We start from the raw sequence: 16,726 nt of genomic DNA, 5'->3' as shown, positions 1-16,726 counted from the left end.
TTGCATATTGTACTCCATACTGTGGTCATTCTTATTTTGATTTCCTTCTATTTTCTTTGATATTTTATTTCAAACTATACTCCATTTCATTCCTTTTCTCATATAACATTTTTCTTTTATTCCGTTGGCCATTAGATATTGCCATTTTGCATTCCATTCCATTTCCCCATTATGTTCCATTCAATTTTCCATTCCATATCCTGTTCAAGTCCATATTCCTTTTCCATTTTATTCTAATTTCCACTACAGTCATTGTCTATTTCATCACATTCTGCATTCCATTTCAAACTAATTTTCTATTCTCTATTATTTAACACTCCAAACACCATTCCATTCTATTTTTGTGTTGTTTCAGTCCATTTGTTCATCCATTCCACTAAATATCCCATTCCATTCCACCAAAATCGCTGTAACAGCAACTGTCAGGAGAACCACTTTCCTAAATTCTTATCAAAGAATTACAGATGTGTATGGCCCGTATTCAGAATATACTTTTCTGGGAATTTATCCACAACAAGTTCACATTTGAGGATATGAACAATTTTTAGTAATAAGGATATGTCTTACATTGATGTGTTATAGAGAGTGAAAAGTTGGAAACAACATAAATGTTGATCAATATAGCAGTTTGAAAATGTAAGCTTCCTGGACTTCCCTGGTGGAACAGTGGTTAAGAATCCGCCTGCCAATGCAGGGGACAGGGGTTTGAGCCCTGGTCCAGGAAGATCTCACATGCTGTGGAGCAACTAAGCCCATGCGCCACAACTACTGAGCCTGCGCTCTAGAGCCTGCGAGCCACGACTACTGAGCCCATGTGCCACAACTACTGAAGCCCGCACGCCTAGAGGCTGTGCTCCACAACGAAGAGTAGCCCCCCCCCCCCCGCTCACGGCAACTAGAGAAAGCCCACGTGCAGCAGCGAAGACCCAACTCAGCCAAAAATAAATAAATTTATTTTTTAAAAAAAGAAAATGTAAGCTTCCTCTGTAAAAGGAATATTTTGTAGTTACACAATGGCCTTGTGGAAATGTATTTATTGACATGGAAAATGTGTTTTCTGGACACAATAAGCAGGTTACAAAATAATATGTATGCATGAATAATTCCATTTTTATAAAACAAAAGGACTATGAATTATTTATGAATGGCCATTCTACCAAAAATTAATTAAACATTCCCAGTACTTGCCTGCTGGTCTGTGGGAATCTAGGTTCTAGTTTTCCTACGTTTACTTTTATTTTGGGTACTGAACATGCAATAATAATGACTTTTATAATAATGACTAAAAATGTATCCAAATATTGCACTTCAAGCCTGTGCACCACACCATATTTATATGAACAGAAACTAGACAGTAGGTCAAATAAATTAATGTACGTTCATCAGTGGATTACTATGCAGCCCATACAAATGATGATGCATCTTTAAGGACAGCATCACCCTTAATCCCAGGCAACCTGTCTGTGTTCAGGGAGCAGGGCAGGGGGAAGCATCTTGCTGAAGAATTAACTTCCCCCCTGTCCCGCATATGTGGCAGCATACTGAACATCCTGAGCCAAGACCCCCATGTAGGACCCATCCGTTTGCTCGCTTTCAGGCTGCTCTCCAAGCAAACCTTCCTGTGAGGTCGTCCAGATGCCCGGAGCAGTTCCAGGACCGTCCCCTCCAGGGTCACCGTTACGGGTCCAGTGTCCTGACTATATTCCAGGAGGGGCACCTGGCTAAGGGTTGAACCACCAGAGTGGTGTTACAAGCTAAGCTGATTCGGCGTGACCCAAATCATTTATATAGACAGCCTTGTGGCCCTCAACTCCTCTTTCCAGACGCACACACTCCTAGGGTAAGGATGGGGAATTCCCAGCATTGACCTGGTGTGCTGAGCAGGGCGGGCTGGGCCGAACTCCTGACATGTGGAGCACAGCCTCCTGTTTGGCGCTAGGTGGAGCCAAGTTGGCCCCCTCCCCGGGAGATGAAGGTCACGTGACATCCAGCCCACCAATCAGAAGTGAAGACTCCACGGGGCCCGCCCATCCTCCTCCCTCTTGGCGCCCAGGGCTTCTCTGAGGTAGCGTCAGCAGCCGCGCTCTCCTGTCTCTGAGTGAGCACCTGGCCTTGTGGCCACCCAGTCGTGCCGTGAGAAGGAGCAGAAGCCACAGCAGGGTGAGATGCCTGCAGGGCCGAAGAACAAGGTCGCCTCTTCCCCTGGCGATAGCCGTGGGACTGAAAACCCCGATCCCGGTGCCTTGGTCCCCACAGTCTCAAGCAACCCATCTCCGTCAGGTGACGGCGCCCCACGCGGTGGCACAGCAGGTTCCTCATCCTGCAAGGTGGCTACTGCCGGCACCATTTTGCTCACCGGGGAGGACCCGGGGCCCCCCTCCATGGACGGTGTGCAGGAAGGGGGGCGCCCCGACCTCCATGGCGGCGGGAGCCCCCACACGGAACTGAGCTCTGTGGTACCCAGGACGGGCCAAGGCGTCCAGACGGTGCCTGTGCTCAGTGGGGCCGCCGTCTGGCAAGCTGCTGGGGGCGCTGGCCAGCGTCCGACCCAGACCACGAGCCCAGGGAATGGACGTGGGAGGAAGCGGCCCAGCCATGAGGAAGCTTCCGGGTCTCTGAAGCCTCCACAGCGCTGTCTGTTTTCTGGAGCTGCGGTGTCCCCGTGGTTGGCGTCTTCGCCACCATCTTCTCCAAGGTCTGAGCCCAGCAGCTGCGGCCATTTTCAGGTTTCTCTGTGGAACCATGCATCGCAGCCGGGTCCTGTCCTCCAAAGCCAGGCTAAAGCACCAGGCCCTGCTCTCCGCAATGAAGCAGTCAGAGCAGGCCCAGCCCTCTGCCGCCGCGCCACCCAGTCTGGCCCTGCTCTCCGCAGCCGTGCATCAGTGCAACGCCCTGCTCGCCGTGGCCACACCACCCTGTCGGGTCCCGTTCTCCGCAGTCAGGCAGCCATGCTAGGCACTGCTCTCCGTAGCCACGCATCCGGGTCCAGTGCTGCTATTCATAGCCATGCAGCTGAGCAGAGCCCTGCCAGCCACCACCACCGTGCACCCGAACCAGGCGCAGCTCGTCGCCGTCTATCCAGGCCGGGCTCTGCTCTCCAGCGCCAAGCATCAGTGCCAGGCCCTGCTCAACGCCGCTGCTGTACACCCGAGCCAGGCCCTGCTTTTCACTGCCGCCATGCTTCCGCTCCAGGCCCGGCTCATCACCGCCGCGGTGCTTCCACGCGAGGCCCTGCTTCCTGCTGCCATACATCTGAGCCAGGCGCTGCCATCGACAACCACTCCAGCCTGCCAGGCCCTGCTCTTCGCCACCACCGTGCTTCCGCACCAGGCCCTGCTTCCTGCCGCCGTGCATCTGGGCCAGGCCCTACCACGGACAACCACTCCAGCCCGCCTGGCCCTGCTCATCGCCGCCACCATGCTTCCGCGCCAGGCCGTGCTTCCCGCCGCCGTGCATCTGGGCCAGTGGCTGCCATCGACAACCACTCCAGCCCGCCAGGCCCTGTTCTCCGTGGCCATGCATCTGGGCCAGGCCCTGCTCTCCGAAGCAGCAGCACGACTCCAGGCTTTGTCCTCTCGAGCGGTGCCACCCAGCGAAGATCAGACCCTAGCAGCCACCCTTCTCCACCTGGGCTTAATGGCCAGAGTCCTCCTTTATCCCCTGGGTTCTCCGTAGGAAGGCTAGTCGTCCAGAGCAGCTCAAGCTCTTCTGATTCTGAGGTCCCAAACCTTCCTTCCCAGCAGGTTTGGCATGCAGTTCGTATGTATGCCTCCGTACCGTCGCCTCCTGAGCCATATGGTGAGAGTTCCTCCTCCTCCTCTGCTCTTTGGTCTCCAGGCCAGAGCCCCTCTTCCTCCCCCACTGATTTTTCTGGCAGGAGTTCCCCTAGGTTTTCTGTCCTGAGCTCCATCTCTACTCCTAGCCCCACTACCCTTAGGCGCATCTTGCTGCCCGAGTTTGACGCCCTGAGCCCTCTCTCTTCAGGAGAGCCGGCTGAAATAGGGAGCATGCCTCACTCTCCTACACCCCCTATGCTGTGATCCTCCATGAGCATACTCATAAGGCCTGCAAAGAAATCAACATCCACCCACTGTCCTGAATGTGCTGCCTGCTCCGCCAGTTAACTGTGAGGTTTCCAAGTGCTCTAGCTATTAAGCAACATCATAAGCAGTTTTGAAGCCTCCCCTCCCCATAATGGCACTGTCTAGCACTTATCTGCTGTTGGCACTTAATTCCAGCCCCCCCTTATCCCCCCAAAGGGCCTGCCTTGGCCTCTGAGATTTCCCTTTCCAAGTTGCCTTTCCATAATGAAAATTTTGAGTGAACAAATTAAAATGTTGGTTTCATTTAAAAATTGTAGCTTTTTTTATCGTCCAAAAAATGGTTAATCCTGTGTCTTATTTGGAGGGCTTAAGAAAGTTGTTGGCATACTAGCTTACTCATTGGAAGGGAGGGGGAATAAAATATTATCCTAGCAATCATTTATTTCCACTGTCTCACATGGAGTTCTGTCCAGGAAAATTCCATTTATATGTTATATATGCTCTTTGCATAGGTGATTTGCAGCTATGGACAAGAAAAGGGGGCAGGGTTTAACTCAAGGTGGGTATAGAAAAGGAGGGTTGATGGAGATATCCAGGTTGAAGAAGGAGGCAGGGCATGACCCTGTATGGATAGGGAGAATACTTCCTCCTCAGATGGGAGTAGGGGGTGCTATAGAAGGAAGACTCAGGATCAGGAAGGGGGAGAACAGCAGGAGTCAGGAGCAGAAGGGGGAAGGTCTCAGTTTCTAGGGGAGAAAAAAAATTTATGTGTTGGGAACAGGGGCTCCTGAGGTCTGTGGGGAGAGGGGAGGGGAAGATATGGGAGAGTGATTCAAGGTTAATGAGTATGTAAAAACGGTCGTATATTTAGTGAAAATGGTGTTAATGGATAATCCCATTTTAAAAATTATTGTGACTAAGTGTGAGCAGATATGCAAGGGTGAGTGCGTATGTGTGTGTTTGTGTGTGCACATATAGACATATTTGGAGACAACTGGATGGACATTCACCATGCTGTGATCAGGGCATATATCTCATCTTTGGAATAACTGTTGGTATGGTCTTCTATATTCTACATCTTCCACTATGACCATATTGCTGGTTCTATGATGAAACTCAAACTCAGCTGTTTTTTTAAGAAGTTCAATTGTAGAAACATGGTAGGAGACCACATTAAAAGAATAGAGTTAAAAAAATTTAAACCAAACCAGTAAAAGGAAACTCCTCCCTACTTTCCCATATTTTTTTCTCCTTGTTTTTCTGGTATGTGGCCAGTTCTGGCATAGTACTGGTCAAGAAGAACCCTATTCCTGGGCCCCACATTATAAAGGTTCCCACTCAGGCCCTCTTCATGCTGTATTCAGACCACAAAGCTAGAGACATTGACCACAAGGACAATGGGATGTTCTCACCAGGTCCCAACACCCTGCAACATTTGTGTAAAACGTTTAGGTTTCCTTATTCCCCGAGGCTGCTTCCAGGTCCTGTAAGGCCTTACTTTCACGGTCCTTCCTAAGGAAGGAAGGTCTGGGCCTATGGTATGCAAACTCAGGCCCAAAAGGTGGCCAAGTGGCCACTGTAGAAGCAAAGGGAAGACAAAGCTTGGAGATGTAGGCTGAAGTGTTCTCCGGGTTAGATGTGAGCGATCTCTTGGTGTAGGACATAGCTGGCAATGGGAAGAGATCAAGGACATGGACCAAGGGCCTTCATTGGTACTTTTGTGCCAGACATACTGCAAATATTAGCGACTGCCCTGGATGTATAGATAGCTCTGTAGCCCAGCTCCAGAGAGTTAGAGACACTAAGGGATATATCAATATATTTAGGAAGCCACATCTTGTCCCTGGAAGTGGCTCTGACCATATAACACCCCCTCAATATCTCAGATGTTGAGGGAAGCAATAGTTCAGGTCCTAGATTTGGTCCTTCCTGCAGTGAGCTAGCATTCAGTGGGCTGAATCAGAGATGCCACCACTCTACTGCATGTTAATGTTTTAGTGTGTCTCCTGGGCATTTGGTCTGTTTGGGAGTGGACCTCAATCCAATGTCCTTAACTCAAGCCCACCATACTAAAATTTACATAGCTGCTATTGGCCATAAGCATTTCTTCCTTCTCTGGACCCTCCCTATGAAAGTATCAATTGTCATCACATAGCAGACCTTCATTCTGCAAAATCCAGTGGACAATTCCTAGATTTCATCTCTTTTTTTTTTTTTTTTTTTGGCTGTGCAACATGTGGGATCTTAGTTTCCCGACCAGGAATCGCACCTGGGCCCTTGGCAGTCCTAACCACTGGCCCACATTCCCACAAGGAAATTCCCTGTACACTTCAAAAATTTTTTTTCGTTAATTGTGATAAGATACATGTGACAATAATTACCATTTGTAAGTGTACGGTTCTATGGCGTTCACTGTTATGCAACATTCACCACATTCCATCTCCAGAATTTTTTCAGCTTCTCCAACTGAAACTCTGTCCCATCAAACCATAACTCCCCATTCCTCTCTTCCTGAAGTCCCTGGCAATCAACATTCCACTTTCTCTTTCTATGGGTTTGACTACTCTTTTTTAAAAATATATATATGTATTTATTTGGCTTTGTCGGGTCTTAGTTGTGGCGCACAGGCTTCTCTCTAGTTGTGGCGCGTGGGCTCTCCAGTCGTGGTGCTGGGGCTTAGTTGCCCTGTGGCCTGGGGGATCTTAGTTCCGCGACCAGGGGTCCAACCCACTTCCCCTGCATTGGGAGGCAGATTCTTAACCACTGGACCACCAAGGAAGTCCCTGTTTTGTTTTTTGATAGCAGCCATCCTAATAAATGTGGGGTGATATCTCACTGGTTTTAATTTGCATTTCCTTAATGATTAGTGGTGTTGAGCATCTTTTCATATGCTTTTTGGCCATTTGTATATCTTCTTTGGAGAAATGTCTATTCAAGTCCTTTGCCCATTTTTAAAATCAGTTTTCTTGTTATTGAGTTGTAGGGGTTCTTTATATGTTCTGGAAGTTAGCCTCTTTTCAGATATATGATTGGCAAATATTTTCTCCCATAGGTTGCCTTTTCACTCTATTTAAACTGTGTCCTTTAATGCAGAAAATTTTCGTTTTGATGTAATCCAATTTATCGATTTTCACTTTTGTTGCTTGTGTTTTTAGTGTCAAATCCTAGAAATCATTGCCAAACCCCAAATCATGAAGCTTTTTAAAAAAATATATATTTACTTTATTTGTTTATTTATTTTTGGCTGTGTTGGGTCTTTGTTGCTGCACACGGGCTCACTCCAGTTGCGGAGAGCGGGGGCTACTCTTTGTTGCAGTGCGCCGGCTTCTCATTGCAGTGGCCTCTCTTGTTGTGGAGCATGGGCTCTAGGCACTCGGGACTTCAGTAGTTGTGGCTCGCTGGCTCTAGAGCGCAGGCTCAGTAGTTGTGGTGCACGGGCTTTGTTGCTCCTCTGCATGTGGGATCTTCCCGGACCAGGGCTCGAACCTGTGTCCCCTGCACTGGCAGGCAGATTCTTAACAACTGCGCCACCAGGGAAGCCCTAGATTTCATCTTAATTCACCTTTTGGCAGCATTTGACACAGTTAATCATTCCCTTTTCCTTTATATATGTTCTTCTTTAATCTTTGAAGACTGTTCTCTTTATGTCCACCCCACATTCTCCTAGACCTTTCTCATTTTCCACACCTCTAAGTGTTGGATTACCCAAGGCCTCCATTTTTTGCCTTTTTTGCCCTTTTTGTCCTATACACATTTATTTCCTAGGTGATTCCATCTAGTCTCACATCTTTGAGTACTGTTTTAGGCTGGTGAATCAAAATATTGTATATCCACTCCCATCTATTCCCTTGTACTCCAGTCACGTATATCCAGCTACCTAATTGACTTCTCCACTTGAGATGTCAAAAAGACATCTCAAACTTCAGTAATATGGAGTTCTGTCCGGTAGAAATATAATGTTAGCCACCCATGTAATACCATTTTCTAGTAGTCACATTTAAAAATGCCTAAAGAAACACATTTAATAATTTATTTAATTTCATCTATCCAAAATATTATTTCAACATGTACTCTATATAAAAATTATTGAGATATTTATTTTTAGATAAAAATAATTTTATTGAAGTATAGTTGATATACAATGCTGCGTTAGCTTCTGGTGTACAGCAAAGCGATTCAGCCATGCATATATATATATATATATATATATATATATATATATATATATATACACACACTTTTTCATATTCTTTCCCATTATGGTTTATTACAGTATATTGAATATAGCTCCCTGTGCTGTACAGTAGGACCTTGTCTATGTATTTTATACATAGTAGTTTGTATCGGCTAATCCCAAACTCCCAGTTTTTCACTTCCCTACCCCCTTTCCCCTTTGGTAACCATAAGTTTGTTTTCCATGTCTGAGTCTGGTTCTGTTTCATAAATAAATTCATTTGTGTCATATTTTAGATTCCACGTATAAGTGATATCACAAGGTATTTGTCTTTCTCTTTCTGACTTACTTCACTTAATAATTTATGAGATATTTAAAATTTTTCCTACTAAGTCTTCAAAAGCTGGTGTGTAATTTACACCTGCAGCATATCTCAGCCACATTTCAAGTACTGAATAGCCACAAGTGTGGACGTGTGTATACAGCACATTTTTAGACCTTTTCATTTCCTTAGTCTCTCTTATTCATTTCCTACTGCATCATGACTCCAGTTCCAGAGGTTTCTCATATGGTGGGCTCCTGTCCTAGAAGGGAGCCCTGAAGCGTCAGTTTTGAGAGTTCACAGGGGCTATGATGCTTCCAGCCCCTTTAGTGCCTTTTCAGCTGGGTTCCTTGCACTTACCTGGTATTGAAAAGGGCAGAAACCCTGCCAGTTTCAGTTTCTCTTTCCAGTGAGCTGGCTAGTTTGTGGTTCTCCTATTATCAGGTTAGTAAAATGCTGTGCTGTTCCTTCTTTTTCTTCCCGCGCAGACACCGGTACCATGTAAGTAATACAACTTTTAATGGTTTGTCCTCATCCACTTGAATTTTGGAGGCTGAGGGGATATCTTATAACCTAGATTTGTTGAAAATATTATTCATGCATTTTGCTTTTGCTCTCTAGTTGCTCTGTTTTTATGTGAGTGTTTGGAGAGATCAAAAAGCTATAAAGCCACTGATGTCACCATCTTCCCAGAATCTCTACCACCAAGTGTCCTTACTCCTTGAAAAATGTTCCATCCAGTCAACCCTTTGGTAGCTCTGAAGGAACACAGTGGGATCCATCATCTGTACTAAAATGGAAAAAATAATTAAACTAAGGAATTGGAACAAAAACCTATTGGGCATGCTACTAAAAATCATTAGAACTAAAGGAATTATTTTTGAGAACACATTTTAAAAACTTTTACTTTGTCATGTTACTCTGTTGGCTGACAAACTGGCCCCTGTACATGAAGGGCAAGGAGAGATGGAAGAAAGAGGCAGACTGCTCCAGATAGGTAGGTGGCAGTTTACTAAGCAAAGAACTTACATTTTCTTCAAAAAATATTGGCCTTTCACATTTAAGTCTTTATTTATTTATTTAGCCTCACCATGTGGCTTGTGGGATCTCAGTTCCCCAACCAGGGATTGAACCCAGACCCTTGGCAGTGAAAGCACGGAATTCTAATTATTGGACCGCCAGAGAATTCCCCACAAGGGACTTACATTTGAGGCTTGTCTTGGGCAGCTGCAAGACAGTAGATCTCCATACCTGCTTGCCAGAATCTTGAAAGTTTACTTAGAGGCTTTAACGGGGTTCAGTCACATATACCAACCAGATGGTCTCAACATCACATTACTGTCTCAAGGCTGTGTCCTTGAAAACGGCTCCAGCTTTGAGAATGGTGGACTGAAGGTACATTCCAAGGACTGGAGAGGGGATGAGGAGCTTCTGATTGCCCAGGTCCAGCTTGACAGTCAGCAGTTGGCCACGTACACTTGATGACCTCCACCAACTTATTAATTCTTTTTTAAACATCTTTATTGGCGTATAATTGCTTTAAATGGTGTGTTAGTATCTGCTTTATAACAAAGTGAAACAGTTATACATATACATATATGCCCATATCTCTTCCCTCTTGCCTCTCCCTCCCTCCCACCCTCCCTATCCCACCCATCTAGGTGGTCACAAAGCACCGAGCTGATCTCCCTGTGCTATGTAGCTGCTTCCCACTAGCTATCTATTTTACATTTAGTAGTGTATATATGTCCATGTCACTCTGTCACTTTGTCCCAGCTTCCCCTTCCACCTCCCCGTATCCTCAAGTCCATGCTCTAGTGGGTCTGCGTCTTTATTCTTGTCTTGCCCCAAGGTTCTTCATGACCGTTTTTTTTAAGATTCCATATGTATGTGTTAGTGTACGGTATTTGTTTTTTCTTTCTGACTTACTTCACTCTGTATGACAGTCTCTAGGTCCATCCACCTCACTAAAAGTAACTCAATTTCATTTATTTTATGACTGAGTAATATTCCACTGTATATATGTGCCATATCTTCTTTATCCATTCATTTGTTAATGGACACTTAGGTTGCTTCTATGTCCTGGCTATTGTAAATAGAGCTTCAATGAACATTTTGGTACATGACTCTTTTTGAATTATGGTTTTCTCAGGGTATATGCCCAGTAGTGGGATTGCTGGGTCGTATGCTAGTTCTATTTGTAGTTTTTGAAGGAACTTCCATACTGTTCTCCATAATGGCTGTAACAATTTACATTCCCACCAACAGTGCAAGAGGGTTCCCTTTTCTCCACACCCTCTCTAACATTTATTGTTTGTAGATTTTTTTGATGATGGCCATTTTGACTGGTGTGAGGTGATATCTCATTGTAGCTTTGATTTGCATTTCTCTAATGATTAATGATGTTGAGCATTCTTTCATGTGTTTGTAGGCAATCTGTATATCTTCTTTGGAGAAATGTCTATTTAGGTCTTCTGCCCATTTTTGGATTGGGTTGTTTGTGTTTTTGATATTGAGCTGCATGAGCTGCTTGTAAATCTTGGAGATTAATCCTTTGGCAATTGCTTCATTTGCAAATATTTTCTCCCATTCTGAGAGTTGTCTTTGTGTCTTGTTTATGGTTTCCTTTGCTGTGCAAAAGATTTTAAGTTTCATTAGGTCCCATTTGTTTATTTTTGTTTTTATTTCTATTTCTGTAGGAGGTGGGACAAAAAGGATCTTGCTGTGATTTATGGCATAGACTGTTCTGCCTGTTTTCCTCTAAGAGTTTGATAGTGTCTGGCCTTACATGTAGGTCTTTAACCCATTTTGAGTTTATTTTTGTGTATGGTGTTAGGGAGTGTTCTAATTTCATTCTTTTACATGTAGCTGTCCAGTTATCCCAGCATCACTTATTGAAGAGGCTGCCTTTTCTCCACTGTGTATTCCTGACACCTTTATCAAAGATAAGGTGACCATAGGTGTGTGGGTTTATCTCTGGGATTTCTATCCTTTTCCATTGATCTATATTTCTGTTTTTGTGCCAGTACCATACTGTCTTGATTACCGTAGCTTTGTAGTATAGTCTGAAGTCAGAGAGCCTGATTCCTCCAGCTCCATTTTTCTTTCTCAAGATCCTTTTGGCTGTTCGGGGTCTTCTGTGTTTCCATACAGATTGTGAAATTTTTTGTTCTAATTCTGTGAAAAATGCCAGTGGTTCCATTCTATTTTTGTGTTGTTTCAGTCCATTTGTTCATCCATTCCACTAAATATCCCATTCCATTCCACCAAAATCGCTGTAACAGCAACTGTCAGGAGAACCACTTTCCTAAATTCTTATCAAAGAATTACAAATGTGTATGGCCCGTATTCAGAATATCCTTTTTCTGGGAATTTATCCACAACAAGTTCACATTCGAGGATATGAACAATTTTTAGTAAAAAGGATATGTCTTACATTGATGTGTTATAGAGAGTGAAAAGTTGGAAACAACATAAATGTTGATCAATATAGCAGTTTGAAAATGTAAGCTTCCTGGACTTCCCTGGTGGAACAGTGGTTAAGAATCCGCCTGCCAATGCAGGGGACAGGGGTTTGAGCCCTGGTCCAGGAAGATCTCACATGCTGTGGAGCAACTAAGCCCATGCGCCACAACTACTGAGCCTGCGCTCTAGAGCCCGCGAGCCACGACTACTGAGCCCATGTGCCACAACTACTGAAGCCCGCACGCCTAGAGGCTGTGCTCCACAACGAAGAGTAGCCCCACCCCCCCCGCTCACGGCAACTAGAGAAAGCCCACGTGCAGCAGCGAAGACCCAACTCAGCCAAAAATAAATAAATTTATTTTTTAAAAAAAGAAAATGTAAGCTTCCTCTGTAAAAGGAATATTTTGTAGTTACACAATGGCCTTGTGGAAATGTATTTATTGACATGGAAAATGTGTTTTCTGGACACAATAAGCAGGTTACAAAATAATATGTATGCATGAATAATTCCATTTTTATAAAACAAAAGGACTATGAATTATTTATGAATGGCCATTCTACCAAAAATTAATTAAACATTCCCAGTACTTGCCTGCTGGTCTGTGGGAATCTAGGTTCTAGTTTTCCTACGTTTACTTTTATTTTGGGTACTGAACATGCAATAATAATGACTTTTATAATAATGACTAAAAATGTATCCAAATATTGCACTTCAAGCCTGTGCACCACACCATATTTATATGAACAGAAACTAGACAGTAGGTCAAATAAATTAATGTACGTTCATCAGTGGATTACTATGCAGCCCATACAAATGATGATGCATCTTTAAGGACAGCATCACCCTTAATCCCAGGCAACCTGTCTGTGTTCAGGGAGCAGGGCAGGGGGAAGCATCTTGCTGAAGAATTAACTTCCCCCCTGTCCCGCATATGTGGCAGCATACTGAACATCCTGAGCCAAGACCCCCATGTAGGACCCATCCGTTTGCTCGCTTTCAGGCTGCTCTCCAAGCAAACCTTCCTGTGAGGTCGTCCAGATGCCCGGAGCAGTTCCAGGACCGTCCCCTCCAGGGTCACCGTTACGGGTCCAGTGTCCTGACTATATTCCAGGAGGGGCACCTGGCTAAGGGTTGAACCACCAGAGTGGTGTTACAAGCTAAGCTGATTCGGCGTGACCCAAATCATTTATATAGACAGCCTTGTGGCCCTCAACTCCTCTTTCCAGACGCACACACTCCTAGGGTAAGGATGGGGAATTCCCAGCATTGACCTGGTGTGCTGAGCAGGGCGGGCTGGGCCGAACTCCTGACATGTGGAGCACAGCCTCCTGTTTGGCGCTAGGTGGAGCCAAGTTGGCCCCCTCCCCGGGAGATGAAGGTCACGTGACATCCAGCCCACCAATCAGAAGTGAAGACTCCACGGGGCCCGCCCATCCTCCTCCCTCTTGGCGCCCAGGGCTTCTCTGAGGTAGCGTCAGCAGCCGCGCTCTCCTGTCTCTGAGTGAGCACCTGGCCTTGTGGCCACCCAGTCGTGCCGTGAGAAGGAGCAGAAGCCACAGCAGGGTGAGATGCCTGCAGGGCCGAAGAACAAGGTCGCCTCTTCCCCTGGCGATAGCCGTGGGACTGAAAACCCCGATCCCGGTGCCTTGGTCCCCACAGTCTCAAGCAACCCATCTCCGTCAGGTGACGGCGCCCCACGCGGTGGCACAGCAGGTTCCTCATCCTGCAAGGTGGCTACTGCCGGCACCATTTTGCTCACCGGGGAGGACCCGGGGCCCCCCTCCATGGACGGTGTGCAGGAAGGGGGGCGCCCCGACCTCCATGGCGGCGGGAGCCCCCACACGGAACTGAGCTCTGTGGTACCCAGGACGGGCCAAGGCGTCCAGACGGTGCCTGTGCTCAGTGGGGCCGCCGTCTGGCAAGCTGCTGGGGGCGCTGGCCAGCGTCCGACCCAGACCACGAGCCCAGGGAATGGACGTGGGAGGAAGCGGCCCAGCCATGAGGAAGCTTCCGGGTCTCTGAAGCCTCCACAGCGCTGTCTGTTTTCTGGAGCTGCGGTGTCCCCGTGGTTGGCGTCTTCGCCACCATCTTCTCCAAGGTCTGAGCCCAGCAGCTGCGGCCATTTTCAGGTTTCTCTGTGGAACCATGCATCGCAGCCGGGTCCTGTCCTCCAAAGCCAGGCTAAAGCACCAGGCCCTGCTCTCCGCAATGAAGCAGTCAGAGCAGGCCCAGCCCTCTGCCGCCGCGCCACCCAGTCTGGCCCTGCTCTCCGCAGCCGTGCATCAGTGCAACGCCCTGCTCGCCGTGGCCACACCACCCTGTCGGGTCCCGTTCTCCGCAGTCAGGCAGCCATGCTAGGCACTGCTCTCCGTAGCCACGCATCCGGGTCCAGTGCTGCTATTCATAGCCATGCAGCTGAGCAGAGCCCTGCCAGCCACCACCACCGTGCACCCGAACCAGGCGCAGCTCGTCGCCGTCTATCCAGGCCGGGCTCTGCTCTCCAGCGCCAAGCATCAGTGCCAGGCCCTGCTCAACGCCGCTGCTGTACACCCGAGCCAGGCCCTGCTTTTCACTGCCGCCATGCTTCCGCTCCAGGCCCGGCTCATCACCGCCGCGGTGCTTCCACGCGAGGCCCTGCTTCCTGCTGCCATACATCTGAGCCAGGCGCTGCCATCGACAACCACTCCAGCCTGCCAGGCCCTGCTCTTCGCCACCACCGTGCTTCCGCACCAGGCCCTGCTTCCTGCCGCCGTGCATCTGGGCCAGGCCCTACCACGGACAACCACTCCAGCCCGCCTGGCCCTGCTCATCGCCGCCACCATGCTTCCGCGCCAGGCCGTGCTTCCCGCCGCCGTGCATCTGGGCCAGTGGCTGCCATCGACAACCACTCCAGCCCGCCAGGCCCTGTTCTCCGTGGCCATGCATCTGGGCCAGGCCCTGCTCTCCGAAGCAGCAGCACGACTCCAGGCTTTGTCCTCTTGAGCGGTGCCACCCAGCGAAGATCAGACCCTAGCAGCCACCCTTCTCCACCTGGGCTTAATGGCCAGAGTCCTCCTTTATCCCCTGGGTTCTCCGTAGGAAGGCTAGTCGTCCAGAGCAGCTCAAGCTCTTCTGATTCTGAGGTCCCAAACCTTCCTTCCCAGCAGGTTTGGCATGCAGTTCGTATGTATGCCTCCGTACCGTCGCCTCCTGAGCCATATGGTGAGAGTTCCTCCTCCTCCTCTGCTCTTTGGTCTCCAGGCCAGAGCCCCTCTTCCTCCCCCACTGATTTTTCTGGCAGGAGTTCCCCTAGGTTTTCTGTCCTGAGCTCCATCTCTACTCCTAGCCCCACTACCCTTAGGCGCATCTTGCTGCCCGAGTTTGACGCCCTGAGCCCTCTCTCTTCAGGAGAGCCGGCTGAAATAGGGAGCATGCCTCACTCTCCTACACCCCCTATGCTGTGATCCTCCATGAGCATACTCATAAGGCCTGCAAAGAAATCAACATCCACCCACTGTCCTGAATGTGCTGCCTGCTCCGCCAGTTAACTGTGAGGTTTCCAAGTGCTCTAGCTATTAAGCAACATCATAAGCAGTTTTGAAGCCTCCCCTCCCCATAATGGCACTGTCTAGCACTTATCTGCTGTTGGCACTTAATTCCAGCCCCCCCTTATCCCCCCAAAGGGCCTGCCTTGGCCTCTGAGATTTCCCTTTCCAAGTTGCCTTTCCATAATGAAAATTTTGAGTGAACAAATTAAAATGTTGGTTTCATTTAAAAATTGTAGCTTTTTTTATCGTCCAAAAAATGGTTAATCCTGTGTCTTATTTGGAGGGCTTAAGAAAGTTGTTGGCATACTAGCTTACTCATTGGAAGGGAGGGGGAATAAAATATTATCCTAGCAATCATTTATTTCCACTGTCTCACATGGAGTTCTGTCCAGGAAAATTCCATTTATATGTTATATATGCTCTTTGCATAGGTGATTTGCAGCTATGGACAAGAAAAGGGGGCAGGGTTTAACTCAAGGTGGGTATAGAAAAGGAGGGTTGATGGAGATATCCAGGTTGAAGAAGGAGGCAGGGCATGACCCTGTATGGATAGGGAGAATACTTCCTCCTCAGATGGGAGTAGGGGGTGCTATAGAAGGAAGACTCAGGATCAGGAAGGGGGAGAACAGCAGGAGTCAGGAGCAGAAGGGGGAAGGTCTCAGTTTCTAGGGGAGAAAAAAAATTTATGTGTTGGGAACAGGGGCTCCTGAGGTCTGTGGGGAGAGGGGAGGGGAAGATATGGGAGAGTGATTCAAGGTTAATGAGTATGTAAAAACGGTCGTATATTTAGTGAAAATGGTGTTAATGGATAATCCCATTTTAAAAATTATTGTGACTAAGTGTGAGCAGATATGCAAGGGTGAGTGCGTATGTGTGTGTTTGTGTGTGCACATATAGACATATTTGGAGACAACTGGATGGACATTCACCATGCTGTGATCAGGGCATATATCTCATCTTTGGAATAACTGTTGGTATGGTCTTCTATATTCTACATCTTCCACTATGACCATATTGCTGGTTCTATGATGAAACTCAAACTCAGCTGTTTTTTTAAGAAGTTCAATTGTAGAAACATGGTAGGAGACCACATTAAAAGAATAGAGTTAAAAAAATTTAAACCAAACCAGTAAAAGGAAACTCCTCCCTACTTTCCCATATTTTTTTCTCCTTGTTTTTCTGGTATGTGGCCAG

This window comes from Kogia breviceps, chromosome X (assembly GCF_026419965.1).
Source record: "Kogia breviceps isolate mKogBre1 chromosome X, mKogBre1 haplotype 1, whole genome shotgun sequence".
NCBI lineage: Eukaryota > Metazoa > Chordata > Mammalia > Artiodactyla > Physeteridae > Kogia > Kogia breviceps.
This window is presented reverse-complemented; position numbering follows the sequence as displayed.